General features: G+C 40.0%; 1 pseudogene across 1 annotated transcript; it reads right to left on the reverse strand.

Annotated features, from left to right (window-relative positions):
• Window positions 1-10,963: 10,963 nt before the first annotated feature.
• LOC145499382 (uncharacterized) lies at window positions 10,964-21,293 on the reverse strand (annotated as a pseudogene). The gene is made up of 9 exons (XR_014050925.1): window positions 21,220-21,293; window positions 20,621-20,895; window positions 20,260-20,408; window positions 19,561-19,642; window positions 19,192-19,382; window positions 18,841-18,933; window positions 18,365-18,581; window positions 17,841-17,927; window positions 10,964-17,359 (listed from the first exon to the last, which is right to left on the reverse strand). The product of XR_014050925.1 is annotated as an uncharacterized LOC145499382 (transcript).
• Between the last annotated feature and the right edge of the window lie 4,885 nt (window positions 21,294-26,178).

Below are 26,178 nucleotides of genomic sequence, written 5' to 3' on the forward strand. Positions count from 1 at the left end.
TGATTATGAATGCACCAAGGGTTTGTAACATACACTTCAACAAAGTGACATTGTTTGTGTACAAGGGGGCAGCCATTTGCATTTAAAGATAGGGACATTGCCACTCAAATGGAATCAGAGGCCTGCTGGCGAACAGAGAAAAAGGAAAGCCCAGAAAAACTGAAGTCAACCATCTAACATCTTGTATGAGTCAGCAGAGTCAGGGTCAGTTTTTAAAAGTTACGCAAGACTTATGCTTACACCATAACCTCATTCAATAAAACAAGTCAATAACATTGACGACTTATGCAGATGATATGAACCTACTGTTTGTACAATTTTAGAAGCTGAAACAACTTTTACATTAAAAATCTGAATAATCCACCTGTGAAACACTATGTTATAAAACTTATTTACAAAAAGTTGCAAAACAAGTCAAATGCTAGCTTAGGGAGTAATCACTTGATCTTGTGGGTCTTTCTCCCCCTGTAACCTGCTTGCCTGTTTTTCTTTTCTTTTAGTCCTACAAATTGTGAAACTTCTACTGCTAGAGTGACAGGCAATGTCATAAACTTGCTTTGTGATTTAGCATTGAAAGCTGTCCAAAAAGCTCTTAATGCTCTGTCTGCTGCAAATACGCAGTTAACTGAGAAAGTCACGATCCTCAGTAGGAAAAAAAGCTGATGGTCCAGTTTTTTCTGTTGAAGTTATCAAGTCTGATGAGAAATGTATGCACTATACTGGTTTCCCAAATTATGCAGTTTTTGTTAGCGTACTAAATTTACTACAACCAGGAGATAATGGAGAGAACATCAGGCTGGTTTCAGCACCAAATTCTCGCCCGGAAACTGGGTGTGGATGTAAACACTCTCTCACGGGGGAACAGCAATTCCTCTTGACATTGATGAGGATACGGAGAGGGTTTTCTACTAAGGATCTGGGATGGCTCTTTGGAATTGACAAGAGTACAGTCAGTCAACTCTTTGTTAGCTGGGTTAACTTCATGTATCTCCGTTTGTCAGCAATTCCTATTTGGCCAACAAGAGAACAGGTCAATGCAACTATGCCACAGAGTTTCAAAGACAGCTATCCAAAGACACGTGTTATTATAGACTGTACTGAGCTTGACTGTGAAGCACCTACATCTCTCGAGCTGAAAGGAAATATGTATTCCAATTACAAAGGTAAGGAGACCTACAAGGCCCTGGTGGGAATAACCCCCTCAGGAAGCATTTCATTTTTCATTTCAGGTTGCAAGTTTCAACATTTGACCGAGAGGAAGTTTGGGGCTGGTCACCAACATGACAAAAAAAGACAAAGAAAACCATGGGTAGAACATGAACTGCACTCGGTCCATGGCGCTCGGTCCATGGTCATTTACTTTGTTCTTTGCGTCACTAAAATTGATATTAAGAGTCTTCTTTGTGTTGTTCTTTAAAAGTACCCATTAGCTCCCTTTCAGTGTTACATTGACAGCTACTTTCATCTTTTGACGTCCTAAACAAACAAGACACATCGAGATGTACCAATCACAGGCCACTACCATGACCTTCTCAATACTGGTCTCTTGTGCAATGTTTTTGATTGATTTATTTCAAACGACACGTCAGAAGCTGATGCAGCAACATAAACTGCTATGGATGCTGATAGTGAAAGCGGCTGTATAATCGAAAAATGACTGAGCATTTATTTCATACCACTGTTATTTTTACATCAACTGATCGAAGAGTAGTACTACTCGTGATCAAAGTATCACAGCTGGTAATTATTGTCACTCCCCTCAAATTGTATTTCAGAGTGGAAGTTGACACACTTCTAAAAAAGCATTACTTGCATTTCGTTTTCTTGTGAATGTAGAATTTGCAAAAATTTTTTTCTATTTTTTTCAGTGTGCAAGATTCCATCATGCTGCCACCGTGCACTCACAAATAAACTTCACAGTGGCGACCTTGCCTCTTTTGTTTAGTGCCAGGAGCAAAGAATGATGCCTGTTTTCACAGGCGTGCTGAAGTTAAAAAAAAAATTTAAAAAAGTAAAAGTAATTTAAAAAAGAAAAATAATTTAATAAATTAAATTTAATACATAGTTCACAGTGGCACAAGCCTAGAGGAAAGAGCATCTCATTAGAACCATTGATGAATATGGTCTTTAAAAAACCCAAACTAGGCACAACAGCGTCAGGAAGCACTTCTGTACAGTCCTCACCCAGTATTGCCTGTTCATTGTATCCTGCAGTTAAGGCAGCCCCAAGTGACATAGAGATTGAAAGTTTCAAAGTCCATTTCCAAAACATCAACAATAACTTTGGGCTTAGTTCGTACATGGATACTGGGGGTAAAAATGTACCCACTAGAGCTGGGCCTGCACCCTTGGGAGGATATCTTAGGAAAGGAAATTTCAAAGTTACATGCAATGTTGATTTGTCTAAGCAATGTAACAGCAACACTGTACCTATCACAAATTATCGTTCATTCCCAGTATCTTTACATCTTCCCCTGTTTATTTTCACACAATGCACTTCAGAACATCAGCAATTTTATGATTCTCTAAGAATCAGTGAACAGGATGCTAATTCACTCAAATCTGAAACACAGTCACAGCGAAATAACAGTCGATGGTGGAGTGAAAGGAAACCCAGATTGACAGCTTTGACATTTGGAGACATTTTAAGTCGAAAATCTGTCAGTAATGCTTTTTTCAAGGGCCTTGTTGGGGATGGAAATACCTCTAGCAACTCAAGAAATTTACCTGAACCCTTGAGACATGGGATTGAGTATGAAAGTAAAGCCCTAGAGCAATATGAGAACTATCTAAGGCACAGTGGGCATCCTGTAAAAACATTTACACCGGGATTTGTGGTAAACCTTGCTTTTCCATTCCTTGGTTGGTCACCAGATGCAAAAGTTATTGATGTGACAGAGGACAACCCATATGGGATCCTTGAAATTAAATGTCCCTACAAACATAGAAATGTCACACCCAAGACAGCATGTGCTGGTGATGGTCAATTTTATTTGGAAATGAAAGATGATTTCCCAGTTTTAAAGGAAAACCACAAATACTACTGTCAGGTCCAAGGGCAGATGGGGATAACAGGGGCAAAGTGGTGTGACTTCGTCACCTACACCTTTCAGGGGATGGTCATCGAACGTATCTATTTTGATGCTGAGTTTTTTGCTGCCATGTTGTTAAAATTAGAACAGTTCTATTTAAAGCACTTTGCTAAATTCTTCAAGGCACTGCCAGTGCCAGCTGAAGCGTGTTCTGCAAGCACAGCTGGCACAGTTAATGTTGTGGCAACATCATCAAGTAGTATCAGTGGAAATTAAGTAGAAATTATCATGTTAAACTTTTTACATGAAACCTAGTATGCACTGTAATAAGCCACCAATTATTTGTGTTCTTCCAGAGAACATAATACCTCCCCATAGAAGGCTTTTTGGGTAAAACCCCTTGCCCTGAAATTCTCTGGAATTGTCACTTTCACTTGAAACATTTGGCTTTTGAGCCCTTTTCCCCCTGTTACGCCACAAAATGTAATAACTGACACAAAAAGTAATAGTAACACAAAATGTAATAACTTTTACCACAAAATGTAATAGTAACACAAAATGTAATAACTTTTGACGCAAAATGTAACAACGTCGGTAACGCAAAATGTAACAACTTTTGACGCAAAATGTAATACCTAAAAGTAACGCAAAATGTAATAATGTTTTGGTTGGTATATATTTGTTCGAAATATAAGGAATTACATGTGGGTAAGGTACAGAACATCTGTCTTTTTTTAAAACTGGCGGACGCCACAAGTTTTTCAAAAAGGCTACTTTGATTTTTCCAGGGGAAAAGGGGTGAATAGGTGAACTCTTGTGAAATTCCTGTAGAAAAGTATTTTTTCATACAAAAAAGCCCTCCAAATAACACATGCCTTTCTTTATTTTGAAATCAAGGTACAAAAACTACGATTTGTAATGGTATATATGCTAACTTTATATCATTCAATTCTTTATCCGTTATATTGTCACACTAATTAACGTACTAACAAACAAGTGACTCTGTCCAATTTAATGTCTTGCAATATCACGCTAGAAGCGAGTCAGCTCCTTTTTTTAAAATAAAAATTGGTAAAAGAATTATGCATATATATTTTAAATTGATGAAAATCTTATTTCAAACGAAATCTAACTGCAACTCTGAGGAAGGAAAAATGAAACTTGAAAATATAAACTGAAACTTAAACTTTAAACTATTGCAGGGCTCTTTTAATTGCGGGTTCTCCAGTAAATCTTGGAGACACTGTACCACCCATAGCTGTAAGCTACTAAGCGAACCCAAGCGTTTGTCCAGTTCTTAGCATTAATTATGTGTTTTAGAGCGATTACTGCTCCACTGTTCTTTCCCTTTATGTTTCGTATGCTTAGCTGGTGTATGTCGGCAACATCTGCTAGCTCTGGAAGGTAAATTTGTGGAAGAGGTACGTTGTCGACGATCCGTTTGAAAAACCACGAAACAGCTCTAAGGGTCTGCCGCATCTGTGGATATCTCCCCACTGTTGTTTCTATAATGTTCTCCAAAACATCTGGATTAAGGAAAGAACCATAGTCTGTATTACACCCGTTTGACTGACTTGCATGATCATTTTCCTGCTGTTCATATCCACATTTGTTATTGGTATCCTGCTCTTCATTTTCATGCAATCCGGTTCGGTCACCATGGGCTGTGTTGACATCTGGAGCATGTCAATCTGTTTTGGTATGGGACTGATATGCCCCATCCAATTCGGACTGTTGATCTTGGACGGGGGGAACACAATTATACTCTGTGTTGGGCGGCTCAGAACTTCGCATTTCCGGATAACTTCCCCCTGTTGTTTCTGTAACGTCCTCCAAAACATCAGGATTACTGTAAGCACCATAATCTGTATTACACTCGTTAAACTGACTTGCACGATCGTTTCCCTGCTGTTCATATCCACATTGGTTATTCGTATCTTGCTCTTCATTTTCATGTAATCGGGTTTGGTTACCATGGGCTGTATTGATGTCAGGAGTGTATTGATCTGCATCGCTCTGGGACTGATCCCCTGGTTCATTTAAACCTGATGTGCCACCTAAATTGGACTGTTCATCTTGGACGGGGGAAAGACAATTGTACTCTGTGTCGGAGCGATCCAAAATTGTTTCGTCTGCCAAACACACATAATGCTCTCCAGCTCCCTCAGCGAAGTGACCTAGATAAAATGTCACAATGGGACAGCAATTCATAGGGGAAATTGTCTGCATAGCTGTTGCACCAAGAGTGGAATATACAACAATTTGTATATTAAATATATCAGCTGCTGCTTGGAGCATTAAGTGATCACCATGTGTTCCATTGCATGCCATTAATCGCAGATATTGGCTCCAAGGTGTGCCAGCGAATAATTCCAAAGGAGTCCCATCTGGAGAGTTTGGATGCGACTCCAGAAATGACACAATCTCTTTCCTTAATGTTTCTGCAGACCAGAAGATGCCAATGTTCACAAGCTCATGACAAAGTGCAGAAAATTGGCAGTTGCCATCTTTGGGCGGGTCACAGCTGATTAAAAAATTCATCTCAGACTGCATGTCAGTGAATTTCTCCCTATGATTTGAGAAAGGTATCAAATACTTCTTTTTGTGCATTTTCTTGTTACTCTGGCATGCGAGCTTTCTCTTCCTCTTTTCTTTGTCAAGTGTTGTACTTGTCATGTCATTAACGGAAATCCATTTAGTCAGAATCTTGGAAGAGCCAGCTGGAAATGTAAATTGAGCTTTGTATTTACAAGTTTTCAAATTTTCCTTAAGTATTCTTGCCATTAAGATAGACCTCTTGCTACCTATTTTTTCGCCGCAGGGTAGCGAATCAGCACCTTTTCACCAATATCAGAAACTGAAGGTGGATTGTTCCTCAGTCCCTTCTGGATCATGCGGTTTTCGCATCTTTTACTTGCCACGGAAGCAGCTTTCTGTATTCGATTAACTTGTATATCATGGGATTCGTAATCTTTTGGTCGCGAAGATATCATCTCCTCGTAAGCTTCGTTCTCGACATTCCATTCTTGTGCAGTAGTGGCCTCTGATAGTTCATCTTTCCTGAAAGGTTTGCGCCCATAACAAACTTCCAAGGCAGACTTCCAAGATAGCTCCTCCTTAACTTCTTGATTTAATGCTCTTGCGTATTCTGGTAAACATTTTGCCCAGTTCACTCCTGTTTTCCGCATAGTCAATAAATCGTACATAATCTTTTTCTTAAATGTTCTGTGGGCCCGTTCTCCTTTTCCCTGTGACTGCGGGTGGTATGGGCGCCCTTTAATTACTTTAATACGAAGCTTCTTGCACAGTCTATTGACAGCACCGTCGAATTCTAGCCCCTGGTCGTGCTGTATGACGCAAGGAGGCCCATGCTCTTTGTAAACGTTTGAAAGTGCCGCCGCGATCGAGCTGCTTTTCTTCCCCTCCAGTGGAAAAAGCTAATGGTACCGGCTAAATACATCTAAAACGGACAAGACATACTTGAATACTTTTCCTTTCCACTTGACTGGCATACTTTCCATGCTTACTAAATCCACCCGATGGCGGATTTGTACAGCTTTAGCGCATACTGGCTTTAAAGCAGCTTTGTTTTGGAATCAAACATTCAGTCGTTGATGTAGGCACGACTTTCCAAGCACACTTCTGATGTCTCTTTCTCCCACGCCACTACAGACATCTTTTAGACGGTGATAGATTTTCCTCACACCCAAACCTTTTGTTGCCTTGAATGCTTTCGCTACAATGCTCGATACAGCTGATTTTTTCATTATTGGCTTACCATTGTAGCATACCTTGCCCCCTTTCAGAGATACATGGTCGCGATTTTGCCAAAACCGTACAAGAGCGGATTTCTGCTTGGTGGTTCTTTGCTTCAATGGGACGTTAAATTTTCCTTTGAGCAACTCAAGAAATGTCTCATACGTCTCATCGTCGAGTGATGAAATTGCGAAAATTTGTTGCACGTTACTGGCAATGGTTACGAATAAAAACCAATACCACAATATGGTGTTCATGGTCGACTAGAATGAAGACGTGACCAGCATTGGTATACTAAGTCTTATCGAAACGACAGAGGAGTGTCTTACTTTGGTTTCAGATTACTACTGATAAACAGTGACCTGCGGCCGGTCAACTGACCCCTTACTGACCTCTACAAACTTTTCGTGAAAAAAAAAAATTTTGCCAAGTTTGTCATACATGGATGGAAAGTTGCGTTTCCTGCCACATAAAACAATTAACATTAACAAAATGGCAATGTTGCTCTAACATTGTCTTAAGCAGATATATTTTAGATATATTTACATCCCTTACCCTACATTGATAAAATGGCATATTCTTTTATATTCTTGCACAAGTCATCCCTTACTTCCAATTATTTTCCAAGTTATCATTTATGTATAAATTAGGTTCTTTAAGATCTTAGTGTACAGCTTAATTTAAAGATGTGCATGGGAATTCAATCATTTTAAGTGGGACGATTTTGCTATCAATTGTGCCTTGATATTGAAACTCTTGCCTAGACCAAGTCTCTGATGGGTGCCTATTACGATCTTAATAAATAAAAAATAATAATTAAAAAATAAATAAATGAATAATTCCAACAAACTTATACCAACCAAAACATTATTACATTTTGTGCTATTACATTTTACGTTACTTTTGTATTACATTTTGCATCAAAAGTTGTTACATTTTGCGTTACTATTACATTTTGTGACAAAAGTTATTACATTTTGCGTTACTATTACATTTTGTGTCAGTTATTACATTTTGTGGCATAACACCCCCTCTCCCCACCCCTGCCAACTGACTTGCCTAAAATCAATGGAGTGGGTATTTATATTTTCTGAAACCACACATTAACATAATTTACAAGGTTTTTTTCCAGTTTTCTTTTTGTCATTACTCAAAGTAGTTTTTTTAATTAACAATTATTTACTGAAGTGGAGGTAAATATTTACCACATTCACTACCACTGAGGTGAATAATCAGTGCTTTAGTGTATATCACACAAGTTGAATAACTACTGGACCAAAACATCACTTTTGGTAAACACAGCAACATGCAAAGACAGTTTGTTTCTCTTTAGTTGCTCAGAGGTGTATAGTACTTTGTTAATCATCTCAGTGAACCAATCAGCGCATGTGAAAAGCACTATTCACTTGTGTGGTATATACTAATGTTAAAATTGATCGCTAAGTAACAATGGGATTTTGCATGATGGTAAGCATGGCACAAACAGTCCACATTTGATTTAGACTACCAGCTAAAGACAATGGAATGGCTTGATTAAATTTGTAAAAGTTTTTCACTTTGTTTATAGCTTTTTCCACATGAATTCTTTCTGAAGCTATTTCTTGAGTGGCAATAACTTCTGAAGGGGTCTGTTGACTTTGCAAACCAAGAAATGGGGGGATGTTCAGGCCAATACCAATAGGTTCAAGCAGGTCAGAAATGGTAAACCCCTTGTCAGCCATCACCACATCACCTTGATCAAAAGGCAAGTTGAGTAACTCTGACCTTACTGTGAGCTCCCTGTCTCAAATACTTCCTCCATTGAGTTGGGAAATAAATGTTATGTGGCCACTGGGTGCGATGCCAATCAGATTTTTAAAGGTTGTATGGCTCTTGTACGAAGAATAGGTTTCACTGTGTAAAACTAGGGAAGAAGGGGTCTGACATTTGATCCCTTTTCCATCAATAATGATCCTTGTTTTAGGATACTTATCCCTAAATGACTGGGGCATTGCTTTATCTATTACCTCTCTGTTTGGCCAGATGTTAAGGAAGCCAAATTTTAAGTACAAAAAATTGATCCTAGAAATACAAATCCTGTTTACTGTAGAAACATGTATCCTGAATCTGTGGGCTGAATCAAGTTCAAATAACCCAAGTCTCATTCTCACAAGCACCAGGAAAAATTCGTCCAGGGTACTAAGTTTTCAATGTGGGCCGGGTTTATTTCCCAAAAAGCCATCTGCATTAATTGATGATGAAAACTCTAGGTCCTCCTTCGCACTGTTAACATAAACAATGTTAGAACCATTCTCACCTGGGTTTAAAAACTTGTAGCAAGCCAGAAGGGTTTGGAAATTAGGAAATCCCATGTAAAAATTGATATCAGAGTCTGAGTCTTTAAATCATGCTATGCCAAACTGGCTTTCAAGAAGTTCGTTGACATTCTTCAAAAGTTGTTTATTTTCGAGCTCAAGTAAATTGACTTGTTGTTCTAACTTTGCAATGTGCGTGCATAAATTGTCGATTTCATCCAGAGTGGAAGTATCGATGTCTGCTTCACTCACGCTACTGAAGGATGGCATTTCAGCCGATGAAGATGGAGGTTGTGACCGCTTATGTGGCGATTTCCTCTTAGGAGATGGTGCAGACCATTGAAAAATTGAGGGAACGGCATCATGTTTTAAAACTTGGCGACCTGCTAAGCCTTTCTGAAAATCAGTTGGCCTGAAATGCAACGAGCAGATCTTGGTTCGCTTCACGATCTGGAATGTTGTGGATACATCTCATTTAATCTTTACAAGCCAAGTCTATGAAATAAGACAATTGAAACAAAATTACCACAATTTATGTAACAGCAAGTGTATCAAATCAATAGAGATCGAAAAAATACCTTAAGCCTTTCTGGATCTGTCGTTGGAAGGCTGTGGTATGTGATCCTTTCTCCGTCTGGCCCTAATCGCTATCCACTCTTACAACACAGTGGCGCACAACAGTTATCAGGCATGTTCTAACGCTGGAAAAAACTTAATGACACTTATTCAGCCCAAATTTTAGATATTGAAGACTGCGGTTTTCAAATTTAAAGCTTTAATACAGCCTCGAATGCAAAGAATTGAAAAATAACGCTTGTGTTCATATGCTGAATGTATTCTGTACGCCATGAGAACCCACAAGTCTTAGTTACCGAGAGATCGGTCATTTGAAATGACCAATTTAAATGCCCAGTAAATTTGAGGACAATAGAAAGTGTTGATGGAATGCGCATTACTAGTCTCCCGGGATAATGTTCTCTGTCACTCACACTTCATCACTTCACTGTTTTAGCGAAACTTTATATCACCAACTATTGCGGCTAACACAGGCCACATCTGCAGGATACCAAACATGATGAGGCTATTTTTACACAAGATGACAATAATTACTTTAACCAGAACTATGAACTTTAATGTTTTTGCTGTGTATATCTTTATGATTACCTGATGTGAGAGTTCAACGTAAACGGGACCTACAAATTACCAGCGATACGTATACTCAAAGTACGTAAAAGAGAAATCACTTATGAGCAGCATTTGTTAGTTGAGTAAAAATCTCCCCAACGGAAGGCCTTAGTGTGGGAGAAAACGCAGTTGCTTTGGAAATAATGTTTGAAAATAAACTACCGAAACTTCTGTTACGAACTGCTGTCTCTAGCATCTTTCCAAACGAATAGACATCACTTGCACAGCTTTGCTTGTGTCATTTCTTGACTTCCGGTGCAATGTACTCGGCACCATAGCTCCGTTTGTAACCCTTCTCTTTCTCTATTGGTCCGCTTTTTCCAAAATCGATAATAATCGGGCGAAATCCATCCTTTTTTGTTTCAAGTAAAACATTGTTGGATTTCAGGTCATTGTGAAGAAAGCCTTTGCCATGGATGTATTCTAGAGTACCACAAATATCTTTAAATGTTCCGATGGTTGATGTTTTATTGAGCAGTCTTCGTTTTATTCCCTTGTGAAGGGTAAGGCTTTCCTCTCCACAGCCATGAAACTGGAGGACTAAACAGTATGGTTCCTGTTTGGTGCATATACCCAAAAGAAAAGGAAGCCCAGCATGATCACCGAGGCTATGCAATACATTAGCCTTGTGAAACACCTCAAGCTTACATCTTTCACCCTCTTTGAAAGTGTTATTCTGTCTTTTCATTTCCTTAACAACTGCTGTAATATTTCGATACCGTGCCAGGAAACACTGTCCAAATGTTCCACACCCAACTGGTTCTTGAGAAATTTTGACAATTAACGAGCGAGTTGATTTCGCGCACTGACTTGGAGGTACTGCTGCGTTGCTTTTCAAGTTGACGGCTTGTTGTGAATTTAACTGTCCGTGCGATGGTTTTGCTGAACATTTTTGGATTGTGTGCGGAAATGTCCGGCCTTTCGAGCTTTACAAGAGCAAGCATTTTCTGACCTCTGCCCAAACCCTGGCTTGCTTCATATGTTATAGTTTCTGGATGCTTTGTTTTCTCTATCGAGACTTGTTCCTGTGGACGTCCCTTATAGTCAACAAAACCATTTTTTTTCTTTTTTACTGTGCTAGCTCCCTCAACTTCTAGCCATTCTGTGTTACACTTTAACTTCGTATTTAGGAAATCCCCGCACTCCAGATCATCATTGCCAGTTCCGTCAATCTGGTTCTGCCGCACATCGGGCATATCAATGACGGCTAATGTTCCTCTCTTTGCTTCGTGCTTTTTCCTTTTTCACTCCTCCCGAACCGGTTCTTCCATTCCCGCTTTTGTCTCTTCTTCTCCTCTTTCGAATGTCGATGATACCGGTACCTCTCATCTTTCGCTGAAAACTGCGGCTTTTCCGACATCACGTAAAACACTAACCCACAATAGTAACGCTATCACTTTGGTGCGTTGCGTGAGAGAAGACAATTAATTCTCACTGGGACACCCTTGGGATGCACAATTTGCCTTTTATATTTTTCTTCCCTCAGCAGCTACAATAGCCGACTGACAACAGTAAGTCTTTACAAGTATTGAAATTATTTTCATAGTATACATTTTTCGCTCATATTGGCGTTGCAACCTCTCTTGCTTTTAATGCTCCAAAGCCAGTTGGGGTAGGGTGGGGGAAATTTCACGGGTTCTACTTCCGGTGACAATGCCAGTGAGAATAAAGGCCTTCACATTTGCAATTCACGATGTCCGGGGCGCAAGTGTATGACTAGGCTATTCATTCTTTAGTATCATAATGCCGAGCTACACGACCGAATGTCCGTGCTGCAAGAGAAGTTTCAAAACCTTGTATTCTTTGGCCAAACACATGCGAGAACGCCACCAAGGAGAAGAATATCCCCTGAATCCAGCTTTTAAAGATGGTGATGGAAATGTCACGACATTACCAAGGCCACGAGGGAACCTTGACCCAAAATATCAAGAAGGTTATCAACTACGGATTGGAGGCTTGGTGGAAAGAATAAACTCTACGTTTCATCCTCGTTTACCAGGTGAATTAAAACATTTAAGCGTTCACTAAGTTGAAAACTATCATGCAATGTGCAATGCCTGGGTTCCCCACTTGCGAGTAATGGTCTGTTGTTGGTCATAATGCGTCAGTCAATTCCAACAGTGGCCATCCCCCCGGGCTAACGCCCAGGCATAAGCATTTTTTTAAAAAAAGGAGCAAATTTCCCGGGGTGGGGACATATAAGCTGACTAAATGCCCCGGGGTTGGGACGAAGAAAGAAGGTAAATGCCCCATCCCCGGGATCGTCACCTTCCGACACCTCTGCAGTTTTTTATTAATCAGTGAATAAATCGTTCGACTGTTCAGTATTTGAATGCAACGGTAAGACTTCAAGGACAACAGTACGTGTTAGCTGATTACCTTTAAAAACATCTACAAGTTTCTCTAGTCACAGACGGACAAGCCATTGTTCGACAAACGCCGCGTCTTTCCTGATGACCTCGTCCATGGCACTTCGAAAACACACGTGTCAAATGCCCGGGGGTCGCCCTGGGGCATGCAAATGCCCAGCGCCAGGGCCGTGATAAGATTGCGAATGCCCCACCTCCGGGACTGACAATGTGAGCAAATGCCCTGCGGTTACCGGGGGGGAATGGGCACTGCTGGAGTTGACTGATGCATAATAATATCGATTAAGTCACTGTAGAGTATTAAAAGTTCAAATCTTTTTCTCACTTCCTTCTAAAACTTATAAATCGCAATGGGGCAAATTCTACGACGCAACGAAGTAAGGAATGTTCGAGTCAAAAAATTTAGTTTTATAAGACTACAATAAATCATTGCTAGCAATTAATTTAAATTTTAAACAAGTTCTCCCACGTATGTATTGAAATGGCACCTGTGCTCCACAAAACATGTTTCTCACATAGTTTCTTCTCTCCAAGGGAGATGGATAAAAGTTGATAGCCATCAAGTGCCCAAAATATACTTTGAGTATTTCATAGGAAGACTCAACAATCAAGTAAACACAGTTAGGGACGGGAGCCACAAGTCACAGCCCAGTTACAAAGGGACAACAAGAAGGATCTCATACAAGACCTATGATTTGGATCCATTTATTGAGGCACTGGAAGAAAGTAAAATCCACCTAAATACTGAAATTTTATTTGCTGGCAACAAACAGTGCGAGGCAAATTCTTCAGCTGCCCCACTTTGTGCTGAAGAAGAAATTTTGAGAGCAAAAGACAGAGCATATGCCCCGCTACAAAACAACAGAGCATCATCAAAGTCATCATTGGTAGTTGGATATGGGGAAGGTCGAGCAACACGGGAAATAGAAATTATTTGGTGGCCTGGACTGTACACTCATATCGAGCATGGCCAGTTGGTTATAAGAATGTTTCTTGAAAAGTGCGAGTTTTAGAGGTGACTTTTCTTTAGCTACAACTCAATTTAGCAAACTTAAGGCAATTTCACAGTAAATAATGCCAATTACTAACTCTTGAAGTGAAAAATGTCTGAGGTTTACTACTGACATGTTTCAAATATTTAAACATCTTGAAGCATTCACTGAAATAATAATTACTTTCAGATAACGAGCCCTAAAGTTACTAATTTTTTTAGTCACTAACAATTGTACAAATGACCATGGTTACAAGGATTGTCATTTCCTTTGTTCCTGTTAACCTGCATCTGTCATTCAATGGGTCTGTCTTCCTCTTACTCAAAACTTTCAGGAAAAATAATTTCAAATAACTTCAATCTGGCAAATGAATTCAGTTTTGTCCTCTGTAAAGTATAACGGGAACAAGTAGTTAGCAACAGAAAAGTCTACAGTGGGGTTCTCTTTGCCAGTTATAATTTTCAAATATAATGAATATTTTATGTTGTCTAGTGAACTACCTGATCTTTACTTAAGACAATTAATTAGTAGACCATATGTTTATTCTCAGTATTGGACTGGAACTAGCTTGCAATGGAGGCTGATGCAGGGGAATCTTTTCACCTCCATTGCAAGCTAGTTCCAGTCCAATACTGAGAATACAAATATCGTCTATTGATTAATTTAATTTAATATTAGGTGGATTGTTTACTAAACTTTTCCAATGGACAAATGCCATGTTAATGTTGATTGACATTGTTATAGTGAATTGGCAAAACAACTGACATTTACACAAAGCAAGTTGTTTCAGTGGTATGGAATCCAAATGTTGTGGGCACATAATTATGATATTATTATTAGTGAGCAGAATATGCCTTTTGATGTCATAATCTAAGAGTTGTTTGCTATTTCATAGTTTCATAGAGTGACTCAGATGATAATTTAGATACCATACAAGTTCACTCAGCACTTGAATCTAATTATTACCACTGATGACCATTATCTTAAAAGTTGCTTGTAATTTCAGAGTTTTAGAGAGTAACTTGAGTGATAATAAATATTCTGTTCAATAAGTCACAATTCCTGAAATAGATTATTCATTATTTTCACACATTACTGTTATGTCTTGTTTAGGCACCACTGTTGACAAGTATTTATTTGCAAGACATTAATAATAATTAATAATTATTGGCATCAATTAGTGTTAAAATGTATGTTTGTAAACTCTACTCTGAAGCCTGCTTCCCACTTGTGCACAAGAATAGGCACAAGGACATTCCCACTAAAAACTGCACAGTGTCCAGTTCTTACATCTTTGTTTGTGCTCATGGCACACAAGGTCCTTGACTAAATACCTTCTCACCAACATTATTTTGTAGAGTACACACAATGTTTCTGATGCTTGTACTGAGTGCACAAGCAGCAACAAGGTTTAAGGGAAGAGTTGCAGTACAAGTACCTCTAATCTCACCACTGAAGGATAAGAGACATCAGCTCTTTCCGTAACTTGTCCATGTTTTCAAACTTCCAAAGAAATGATGGGTGACAGTTTCCACTAGATATTATATCTCTCACAGTCAGAATAACTCCAACACCACAGCTTCCGGAACCTACACCTGTTTTGGTCTGAGCTGGCATGTTGATATGTGGCAATGGAAGATTCAACTGGTTCCACTGTTCCTCATCAAAGCTGGCATCATCTGAAAGGGCTCTGAAACCACCCAGCATGTTCCTTATCACAGTGGAAATGTCTCTTGGTGGAGAAATCCTGAGACCATCATCAAAGTACACTGTTCTTCTTGAATACTCAAAGCAAAGCAATCCCCAGTGTTTGGGAGTTTCAAAATGAACTGGTGCCAAAATGCATTCCACATCTTGCACTTTACAGTGGCTAAAAAACCGATTTACCCTCTGACTGAAATACTGCACACCTTGCCTTGCCCACGTCTGACTATATGTTGGCAAGTAAACAACTTCAGTGGGCAAACACTCATGTAAAAGTTTTAAGCACACTGTATCTATGGTGAATCCATTGACATATCGTTTGCATGCCAATGTGCTAAAATCATGGACATCGATAATAAAAGAGCCCTGCCTTAAAATTTCATCATGGGGCCTAGAGTTTTCTAGAATGTCTTGGATTTTATTGATGACCGACAAGTTTTCCTTCTCTTGTGAAAGCCAGTTTCTTTCTTGTTGTAGCTTGACAGCATCTGATTGAAGGGTGCACATGTTTTGGAAAATTTTCATTGATGCCAATGTAAATGTACCAAGTTTACCAACCCTGACTAATGTTTCACTGCTGTCATCGCCATCATTCACTCTGCAATTGTAGACTGTCAGCATATCCATTGCATCCTTTACCATACTTTCAGCAGGACGCATGTTAACAAGATGCGGGTCACTGACTTCACTGCCACTTTCAACCAGCTGAACCTCTTTGGGTGATACAAAGACCACTTTTGGAAGCTTCAAGGATGCTCGTTCACCACGAGTGAGATGGTTAATGCTGTCATATCTGAAGGTAGCTTGGAAATGTTTCTTTCCTTGCTTCATTTCAACAGTTTTACGTGTATAACCAGGATTATCATTTGGTTTGCAGTCAGAATTACTGACAGGGTTGCTGGAAGGTCTGGTGTCAGGAGTGCTGATTGGTTGGCAGTCAGGATTGCTGACAGGGTTGCTGGAAGGTCTGGTGTCAGGAGTGCTGCTTGGTTTGCAGTCAGGATTGCTAACAGGGCTACAGGCATAATTGCTGACAGGGTTGCTGATTGGTTGGCTGTCAGGATTGCTGACAGGGTTGCTGGAAGGTCTGGTGTCAGGAGTGCTGCTTGGTTTGCAGTCAGGATTGCTGACAGGGTTGCTGGAAGGTCTGCTGTCAGGAGTGCTACTTGGTTTGCAGTCAGGATTGCTGACAGGGTTGCTGGAAGGTCTGGTGTCAGGAGTGCTGCTTGGTTTGCAGTCAGGATTGCTGACAGGGTTGCTGGAAGGTCTGGTGTCAGGAGTGCTGATTGGTTGGCAGTCAGGATTGCTAACAGGGCTACAGGCATAATTGCTGACAGGGTTGCTGATTGGTTGGCTGTCAGGATTGCTGACAGGGTTGCTGGAAGGTCTGGTGTCAGGAGTGCTGCTTGGTTTGCAGTCAGGATTGCTGACAGGGTTGCTGGAAGGTCTGCTGTCAGGAGTGCTACTTGGTTTGCAGTCAGGATTGCTGACAGGGTTGCGGGAAGGTCTGCTGTCAGGAGTGCTGCTTGGTTTGCAGTCAGGATTGCTGACAGGGTTGCTGGAAGGTCTGGTGTCAGGAGTGCTGCTTGGTTTGCAGTCAGGATTGCTGACAGGGTTGCTGGAAGGTCTGGTGTCAGGAGTGCTGCTTGGTTTGCAGTCAGGATTGCTAACAGGGCTACAGGCATGATTGCTGACAGGGTTGCTGATTGGTTGGCAGTCAGGATTGCTGACAGGAGTGTCATCAAAATCATTTCCAGGTTTACAAGCATGGTCGACACAAGGTTTTCTGTCACTATTAACACTAAAATAGTATGCCTTTTCCCACTCGCCATGATCATACTTCATGAGTGGGAATTGACCTGGAACCAGGACACAGTGCTTTTTCTCTGTGTATTCATAATTACAGTAGTCTGGACCAAATAAATCAGACAGCAGTTGATCTATCCTTCCAATCCATGCTTGTTCTTCCCCTGACCAGGTCATCCTTTTGGGCCTCCATCCACATCCTCGATAGTAGAAGGGCTTTCCTAAAACAAAAAAAAGCCATACAAGAGGCCTGTGAGGTGTGTCTGAATAATTGCATTTTTGTATTTCATATAACTATTATTTTATTCAACACTTTTCACTTTTCATTGGCAGAACATAAATCTTCACTTTCATGAACAAAAATTCCATGCAACAGGAAAATTTCGTTTTTGTGCAGGGATTTTCATTTCAAGTACTCAATGCTTCATCAGTATAAAGCAGCGTTCAATTTTAGACACACTATCTAGAGAGGGTAAGTGTAAAATGAAACCTGCAGAGGATGGTGTAAAATTGTTCAAGTATTCTAAAGAAGAGTTTGTCATGTGGCTGGACTTTGGCAATATCTGAAGCTCAGTCTGCCAGCAGCACTGTTGCAAATGACATATAACAGGGATAGTATCAAGATGTTACAAATTGGAAATTTGTAACAAATTGGAAGCAAATTATATTCACCACAAAGGAACCAACAAAAGGTATAAATACCTGTAGCAATGCAGCCTTTAGCCTCTTTGAAAGCTAGTCTCATGTCAAGCAGCATCTCTGTATAGAGGTGTGTGAGGATTTGATCCACTGAAATAGATTATGTACATTTAAGACTTAATTAATACAACAATTTAGTTTGGGGAATTTTTTGGTTTATATGTTCTGGCAATTAATTATGCACAATTTACCCTATGAAGGTGAATCTCAACTGGCTTAAATCACCATCTACCTGATTTACTACCCTATTACCCTGCAGTTTAAGTTTACTAATGACCAAGATATTCCAGTCTATGACTGAATTCGACTCATTCTGATTCTAAATTATTAATATATTCTCTGATTTGTGGTTCTTAAGGTCAAAACAGTAATCACCAAGAAACATGCTAGATTTAGGTGTATCTGTGAGTGCTGTTATCATCATGATGGAAAATATAGAAAAAACCAACAACACTTACAAGTATTTATTTTAGCCTCTTTTGAGTATCAAGTTTGGAACACCCCAGTACAAATTGTAATAAACTTACATGATGCAGTGTTGCCTGATGAATCATGTGACGTTGCTCTGGCATACAGCTGTCGCTGTAATTTGTGAGCTGCTTCAAATCCCTGGTTGGATAGGTGATGAAGAGAGCGATGCACTCTAAAAAGCATTGGAACATGTTCTACCGTTAGGTGGCCATAATCACCTGTTCCTAGATTGCTCCCAAACATCTCCAGGAGGAGGAAACCCCACTTTTCGCACTAGAAAAGATTGACATTTTCAAGTTAAAACTCATCATAATTTTTTTTATTTGCATTATTTGTATTGACTGTCTTCCACCAACATGACACTGGTAATGCAAGTAACACATTTCTATGGGAAATATTGTACTAGTGTTCATGTACATGTATAAAGAATGTTAAACCAGTTTCAAACACAAATCATTACGACTCCAAACAAGCTGATGCCACACTAAAAGAAAGCTCTAAAGGATAATAAGTTCCATTAAAGTGCTCCAACCTTGACATCAAAAATGTCGATCTAGTGTTCTTCATTTGCTTTAAATTCTCTGTCTCTCATTATTAGAGCAATTTCCTTCCAAAGGGAGCAAACCTAAGAAAGTCAAAAGTGACACATGATGGTTAATTGAAAGTCTGTTTGGCCAATGAATAGGCACATAACAACCCCTCTTTCTATCCGAGAATTAAGCAAGCCAAATCATTGCAAAATTCATAAATAAACAGTGTTGAAAAAGAATTAGAATTAAATTGGCGCACGTTGGATAGGAGATGGTGAGTAACCAACAAGGTGTGTAGCGCAAAGTTGGGTACAACCAGTCACACATCCAACAAGCATGAAAGTAAACCTCACCATTGTTAGAAATTCCTTCGTTAGTGTGCCAGCATAGCAACTCAGCTCCCGATTTTCCTCCTTCTGAGTTTTCCTTCCCTTTCTGGCCTTAACTGTCTGAATGGGTTGATAAAGAACTTTAAACTGACTTTCAATGTCCTCTTGTGTTTGCTTCCAGAAATCTATGCGATTCTGCAACTCCATACTGACATCTATACAGACACCAAAAATTAACCAAAAATTATTAACAATGTTGAAACCTTTTCAGCCAACCAATTAACATGCTGTAATCAACCACAGAAGTTTCTGTTAGGACCTGAAATAAAAGAATAAGAAGCTGTTGCCTCCATCAAGCTGACTTTGATAAGTTAAACAAACATCATATTATACCTGAATTTTGCAACTTGACCTCTTCTAGTCTTTTGCCAAAGTCACAGACAAAAATCCCACTTTTAAACATTTCCCTGTAGTACTACCAAGAAAACAAGACAATCTAAGCTTTTGCATTATATCCACTGACAAATTAAATTAATATACATGTAGCATGCACTATGAGTAGTTTTGTATTTTAGAGTGCAGGTAAAATACAAAATGAACACTTTTGTTTGCGAAATGCATACTCCATCTTGAGTTTGAAGCACTATTATTCTCCACAAGGAGACCTACAGATATACAGTATATCACAATTTAAGATCCAAAGAATCAAAGTTCAACATTAATTTTCATGGATCATTTATCCTGATGGGTTTAATCATACCAAGACTGACTGTTACGAAATACAATGAATGTACACTGTATGAGATGTCACAAGACAGCAAACATTTTGGATAGTCTGCTCAAAAACAGACAGTGGCAGTGCAGCATAATTACATTCGAAGAAGGAGAAGACATCCAAAGTTAAATTTTGATAAGATTATTGAATTTTGGCTCATTGTGTGTGTTGGCAAAATGAATCGAGATTTTTTTGTCTGTAAGCAACACCAAAATAGCTGCCCTGAAGATTCTTTTGTGGTTTGTAGATTATGAGATGCAGAACTAGTACAACTGAAAACAAATACTATACATTCCAAGTCCAGAGAGAAGCAATACCTTTTGACGTGCTTCACAGAAAGAGATTTTATTGAGGATACACATTTTGGCTGCCTCTGGGTCTTGATAATGAACTGCTAGCTTTTCATTAGGCAGGGACACATCAACTATCTTTTCCATTGCTGAGAGGATTTTACGTTCAGTGGAACCTTAAGAAATCAATTAAAAAATTGTAAGTGTACGGACTTAGTGTATGTGAAGTTGCCCCCCACCCCCATCATTTAGGGTGCATTCATTTGGCTGTACAATGATTTCTAAAATCTCTTATCGAAGGTTTTGGAATCATTGATGCTTAATCATCATGATCATCATGATCATCATGGCTAGCACAATTGAAAACAGAATGATATATAACAATTACCTGAAAACGAAGAAACAGAAACATTGTTTCTATCCGGAGCTGTTTGTTGTCCAGGTTTTAATTTCACAGTGACCCGATCTGAGTGGAAGTTCTCTGGACCAAATTTGGATAACTCCTCCTTACCCTGTTTGAGAGAACCTATCTCATAAGCAAGTAAACCCACACTCTTTAATAGCTGCTCAGTGTTCCGCATTTCACAGTGAAGAGCACAAAGGCACATCGAGGATAGTTCTTCATCAAGTATGCACAATAAGTCATCTCGCAAACCTTTAAATCTGAAAAGTACAATAACCAAGATCTTAACAGCATAGGGTATCATTTGGTTTTGACCAACTAATCAGTGCCAGTGGCATGATGTTTCACATTGAAACCTCTTGGTTATATGCCATATCATTATTTTGATGTGCTACCTTATACATGTAGTATGGACAATATCCAGACTTTCCTTCAATATTTGCCATGCTAAAATTCAACCAAGTGACTCACAGGAATTTAAAAAAGATCTGCTGCTACATCAAAATAAACTTGTTGATCCTAACTGGACTAAACTGATAAAATCAAAACAATCATGTAGCCTTGCAACATTGAATACTACATACCCTCCAATGTTAGCTTTGGTTTGAAGGAGGTGCTCCAAACAAACCTCATGTCTCCCCAAATCACAATCACAGGCCTGAGGGAAAAAATATCACATAAAGAAAGTAAAATACCTCACCTTTGAATCTTTCATCATAAAAAAAAGATGTACCTAGGTATTTGAACACCAAGCTCATTTTCACATGTGCAATATCTTTGAGGAAAATATCAACAGATTAACCTCAAAGAAAAACCAAAGTTTATCTGAGTTCAAAATGATTTTCCAAGACACAGTGGAGGAAGGTAAAAACCAAAACTACATGTACTGTATACCTCTTGATATGGCATGCTGAGTAGCTTATCTATTAGTGCAGCTTATACACAACTGTTAATGGTACCACTGGCTGTAGTTTAATGTGTGCCCTTAGGGTTGTTACACTTACATTTTTTTAAGCCAACGAAAGGTGGTAGCCTAAAAAACTTACCCTCAAAGCCAAACAGAAAATTCAAAACTCAATAGCAAGTCCATGTCCACCAAGAACAAAGTGCTCATCCCCAATCTTAGCCATTAAAAGTAGCAAACCTTTGTAATCAAGAGTTACTATACAAACATAAGCAAAGAAAAGGACTGGAGTGAATTAGCAATTACAGCCTTAATTATACAAAAAATTAATGTTCACTAGGTAAAAGATACCACAAAACCTGACTACGTCTACAGAGGGGTTTAATAATGCCATGGCACTCTAACTCACAGAATCACGGGCGTGCCACCTAGTGATCTGCTGTGCTTTTCAAATCACACTTAGGAGTTTTAGAGCACCATGGCAATATCAATACTAGACCTGGGTAAGATACCACAAAACCTGACTATGTCTACAGAGTGGTTTAATAATGCCATGGCACTCTAACTCACAGAATCACGGGCGTGCCACCTAGTGATCTGTTGTGTTTTTCAAATCACACTTAGGAGTTTTAGAGCACCATGGCAATATCAACACTAGACCTGGGTAAGATACCACAAAACCTGACTACGTCTATAGAGTGGTTTAATAATGCCATGGCACTCTAACTCACAGAATCACGGGCGTGCCACCTAGTGATGTGTTGCGCTTTTCAAATCACACTTAGGAGTTTTAGAGCACCATGGCAATATCAACACTAGACCTGGGTAAGATACCACAAAACCTGACTATGTCTACAGAGTGGTTTAATAATGCCATGGCACTCTAACTCACAGAATCACGGGCGTGCCACCTAGTGATCTGTTGCGCTTTTCAAATCACACTTAGGAGTTTTAGAGCACCATGGCAATATCAACACTGGACCTGGGTAAGATACCACAAAACCTGACTATGTCTACAGAGTGGTTTAATAATGCCATGGCACTCTAACTCACAGAATCACAGGCGTGCCACCTAGTGATCTGTTGTGTTTTTCAAATCACACTTAGGAGTTTTAGAGCACCATGGCAATATCAACACTAGACCTGGGTAAGATATCACAAAACCTGACTATGTCTACAGAGTGGTTTAATAATGCCATGGCACTCTAACTCACAGAATCACGGGCGTGCCACCTAGTGATCTGTTGCGCTTTTCAAATCACACTTAGGAGTTTTAGAGCACCATGGCAATATCAACACTGGACCTGGGTAAGATACCACAAAACCTGACTATGTCTACAGAGTGGTTTAATAATGCCATGGCACTCTAACTCACAGAATCACAGGCGTGCCACGTAGTGATCTGTTGTGTTTTTCAAATCACACTTAGGAGTTTTAGAGCACCATGGCAATATCAACACTAGACCTGGGTAAGATACCACAAAACCTGACTACGTCTACAGAGTGGTTTAATAATGCCATGGCACTCTAACTCACAGAATCATGGGCGTGCCACCTAGTGATCTGTTGCGCTTTTCAAATCACACTTAGGAGTTTTAGAGCACCATGGCAATATCAACACTGGACCTGGGTAAGATACCACAAAACCTGACTATGTCTACAGAGTGGTTTAATAATGCCATGGCACTCTAACTCACAGAATCATGGGCGTGCCACCTAGTGATCTGTTGTGTTTTTCAAATCACACTTAGGAGTTTTAGAGCACCATGGCAATATCAACACTAGACCTGGGTAAGATATCACAAAACCTGACTATGTCTACAGAGTGGTTTAATAATGCCATGGCACTCTAACTCACAGAATCACGGGCGTGCCACCTAGTAATCTGTTGTGTTTTTCAAATCACACTTAGGAGTTTTAGAGCACCATGGCAATATCAACACTAGACCTGGGTAAGATATCACAAAACCTGACTATGTCTACAGAGTGGTTTAATAATGCCATGGCACTCTAACTCACAGAATCACGGGCGTGCCACCTGGTGATCTGTTGCGCTTTTCAAATCACACTTAGGAGTTTTAGAGCACCATGGCAACATCAACACTGGACCTGGGTAAGATACCACAAAACCTGACTATGTCTACAGAGTGGTTTAATAATGCCATGGCACTCTAACTCACAGAATCACGGGCGTGCCACCTAGTGATCTGTTGCGCTTTTCAAATCACACTTAGGAGTTTTAGAGCACCATGGCAATATCAACACTAGACCTGGGTAAGATATCACAAAACCTGACTATGTCTACAGAGTGGTTTAATAATGCCATGGCACTCTAACTCACAGAATCACGGGCGTGCCACCTAGTGATCTGTTGCGCTTTTCAAATCACACTTAGGAGTTTTAGAGCACCATGGCAATATCAACACTGGACCTGGGTAAGATACCACAAAACCTGACTATGTCTACAGAGTGGTTTAATAATGCCATGGCACTCTAACTCACAGAATCACGGGCGTGCCACCTAGTGATCTGTTGCGCTTTTCAAATCACACTTAGGAGTTTTAGAGCACCATGGCAATATCAACACTAGACCTGGGTAAGATATCACAAAACCTGACTATGTCTACAGAGTGGTTTAATAATGCCATGGCACTCTAACTCACAGAATCACGGGCGTGCCACCTAGTGATCTGTTGTGTTTTTCAAATCACACTTAGGAGTTTTAGAGCACCATGGCAATATCAACACTAGACCTGGGTAAGATACCACAAAACCTGACTACGTCTACAGAGTGGTTTAATAATGCCATGGCACTCTAACTCACAGAATCATGGGCGTGCCACCTGGTGATCTGTTGCGCTTTTCAAATCACTCTTAGGAGTTTTAGAGCACCATGGCAATATCAACACTGGACCTGGGTAAGATACCACAAAACCTGACTATGTCTACAGAGTGGTTTAATAATGCCATGGCACTCTAACTCACAGAATCACGGGCGTGCCACCTAGTAATCTGTTGTGTTTTTCAAATCACACTTAGGAGTTTTAGAGCACCATGGCAATATCAACACTAGACCTGGGTAAGATACCACAAAACCTGACTACGTCTACAGAGTGGTTTAATAATGCCATGGCACTCTAACTCACAGAATCATGGGCGTGCCACCTAGTGATCTGTTGCGCTTTTCAAATCACACTTAGGAGTTTTAGAGCACCATGGCAATATCAACACTGGACCTGGGTTAGATACCACAAAACCTGACTATGTCTACAGAGTGGTTTAATAATGCCATGGCACTCTAACTCACAGAATCACGGGCGTGCCACCTAGTAATCTGTTGTGTTTTTCAAATCACTCTTAGGAGTTTTAGAGCACCATGGCAATATCAACACTAGACCTGGGTAAGATACCACAAAACCTGACTATGTCTACAGAGTGGTTTAAAAATGCCATGGCACTCTAACTCGCAGAATCACGGGCGTGCCACCTGGTGATCTGTTGCGCTTTTCAAATCACACTTAGGAGTTTTAGAGCACCATGGCAATATCAACACTGGACCTGGGTAAGATACCACAAAACCTGACTATGTCTACAGAGTGGTTTAATAATGCCATGGCACTCTAACTCACAGAATCACGGGCGTGCCACCTAGTAATCTGTTGTGTTTTTCAAATCACACTTAGGAGTTTTAGAGCACCATGGCAATATCAACACTAGACCTGGGTAAGATACCACAAAACCTGACTACGTCTATAGAGTGGTTTAATAATGCCATGGCACTCTAACTCACAGAATCACGGGCGTGCCACCTAGTGATCTGTTGCGCTTTTCAAATCACACTTAGGAGTTTTAGAGCACCATGGCAATATCAACACTAGACCTGGGTAAGATACCACAAAACCTGACTACGTCTACAGAGTGGTTTAATAATGCCATGGCACTCTAACTCACAGAATCACGGGCGTGCCACCTAGTGATCTGTTGCGCTTTTCAAATCACACTTAGGAGTTTTAGAGCACCATGGCAATATCAACACTAGACCTGGGTAAGATACCACAAAACCTGACTACGTCTACAGAGTGGTTTAATAATGCCATGGCACTCTAACTCACAGAATCACGGGCGTGCCACCTAGTGATCTGTTGTGTTTTTCAAATCACACTTAGGAGTTTTAGAGCACCGTGGCAATATCAACACTAGACCTGGGTAAGATACCACAAAACCTGACTACGTCTACAGAGTGGTTTAATAATGCCATGGCACTCTAACTCACAGAATCATGGGCGTGCCACCTAGTGATCTGTTGCGCTTTTCAAATCACACTCAGGAGTTTTAGAGCACCATGGCAATATCAACACTGGACCTGGGTTAGATACCACAAAACCTGACTATGTCTACAGAGTGGTTTAATAATGCCATGGCACTCTAACTCACAGAATCACGGGCGTGCCACCTAGTAATCTGTTGTGTTTTTCAAATCACTCTTAGGAGTTTTAGAGCACCATGGCAATATCAACACTAGACCTGGGTAAGATACCACAAAACCTGACTATGTCTACAGAGTGGTTTAAAAATGCCATGGCACTCTAACTCGCAGAATCACGGGCGTGCCACCTGGTGATCTGTTGCGCTTTTCAAA

The sequence above is a fragment of the Orbicella franksi genome, chromosome 10 (assembly GCF_964199315.1).
Source record: "Orbicella franksi chromosome 10, jaOrbFran1.1, whole genome shotgun sequence".
Lineage (NCBI taxonomy): Eukaryota > Metazoa > Cnidaria > Anthozoa > Scleractinia > Merulinidae > Orbicella > Orbicella franksi.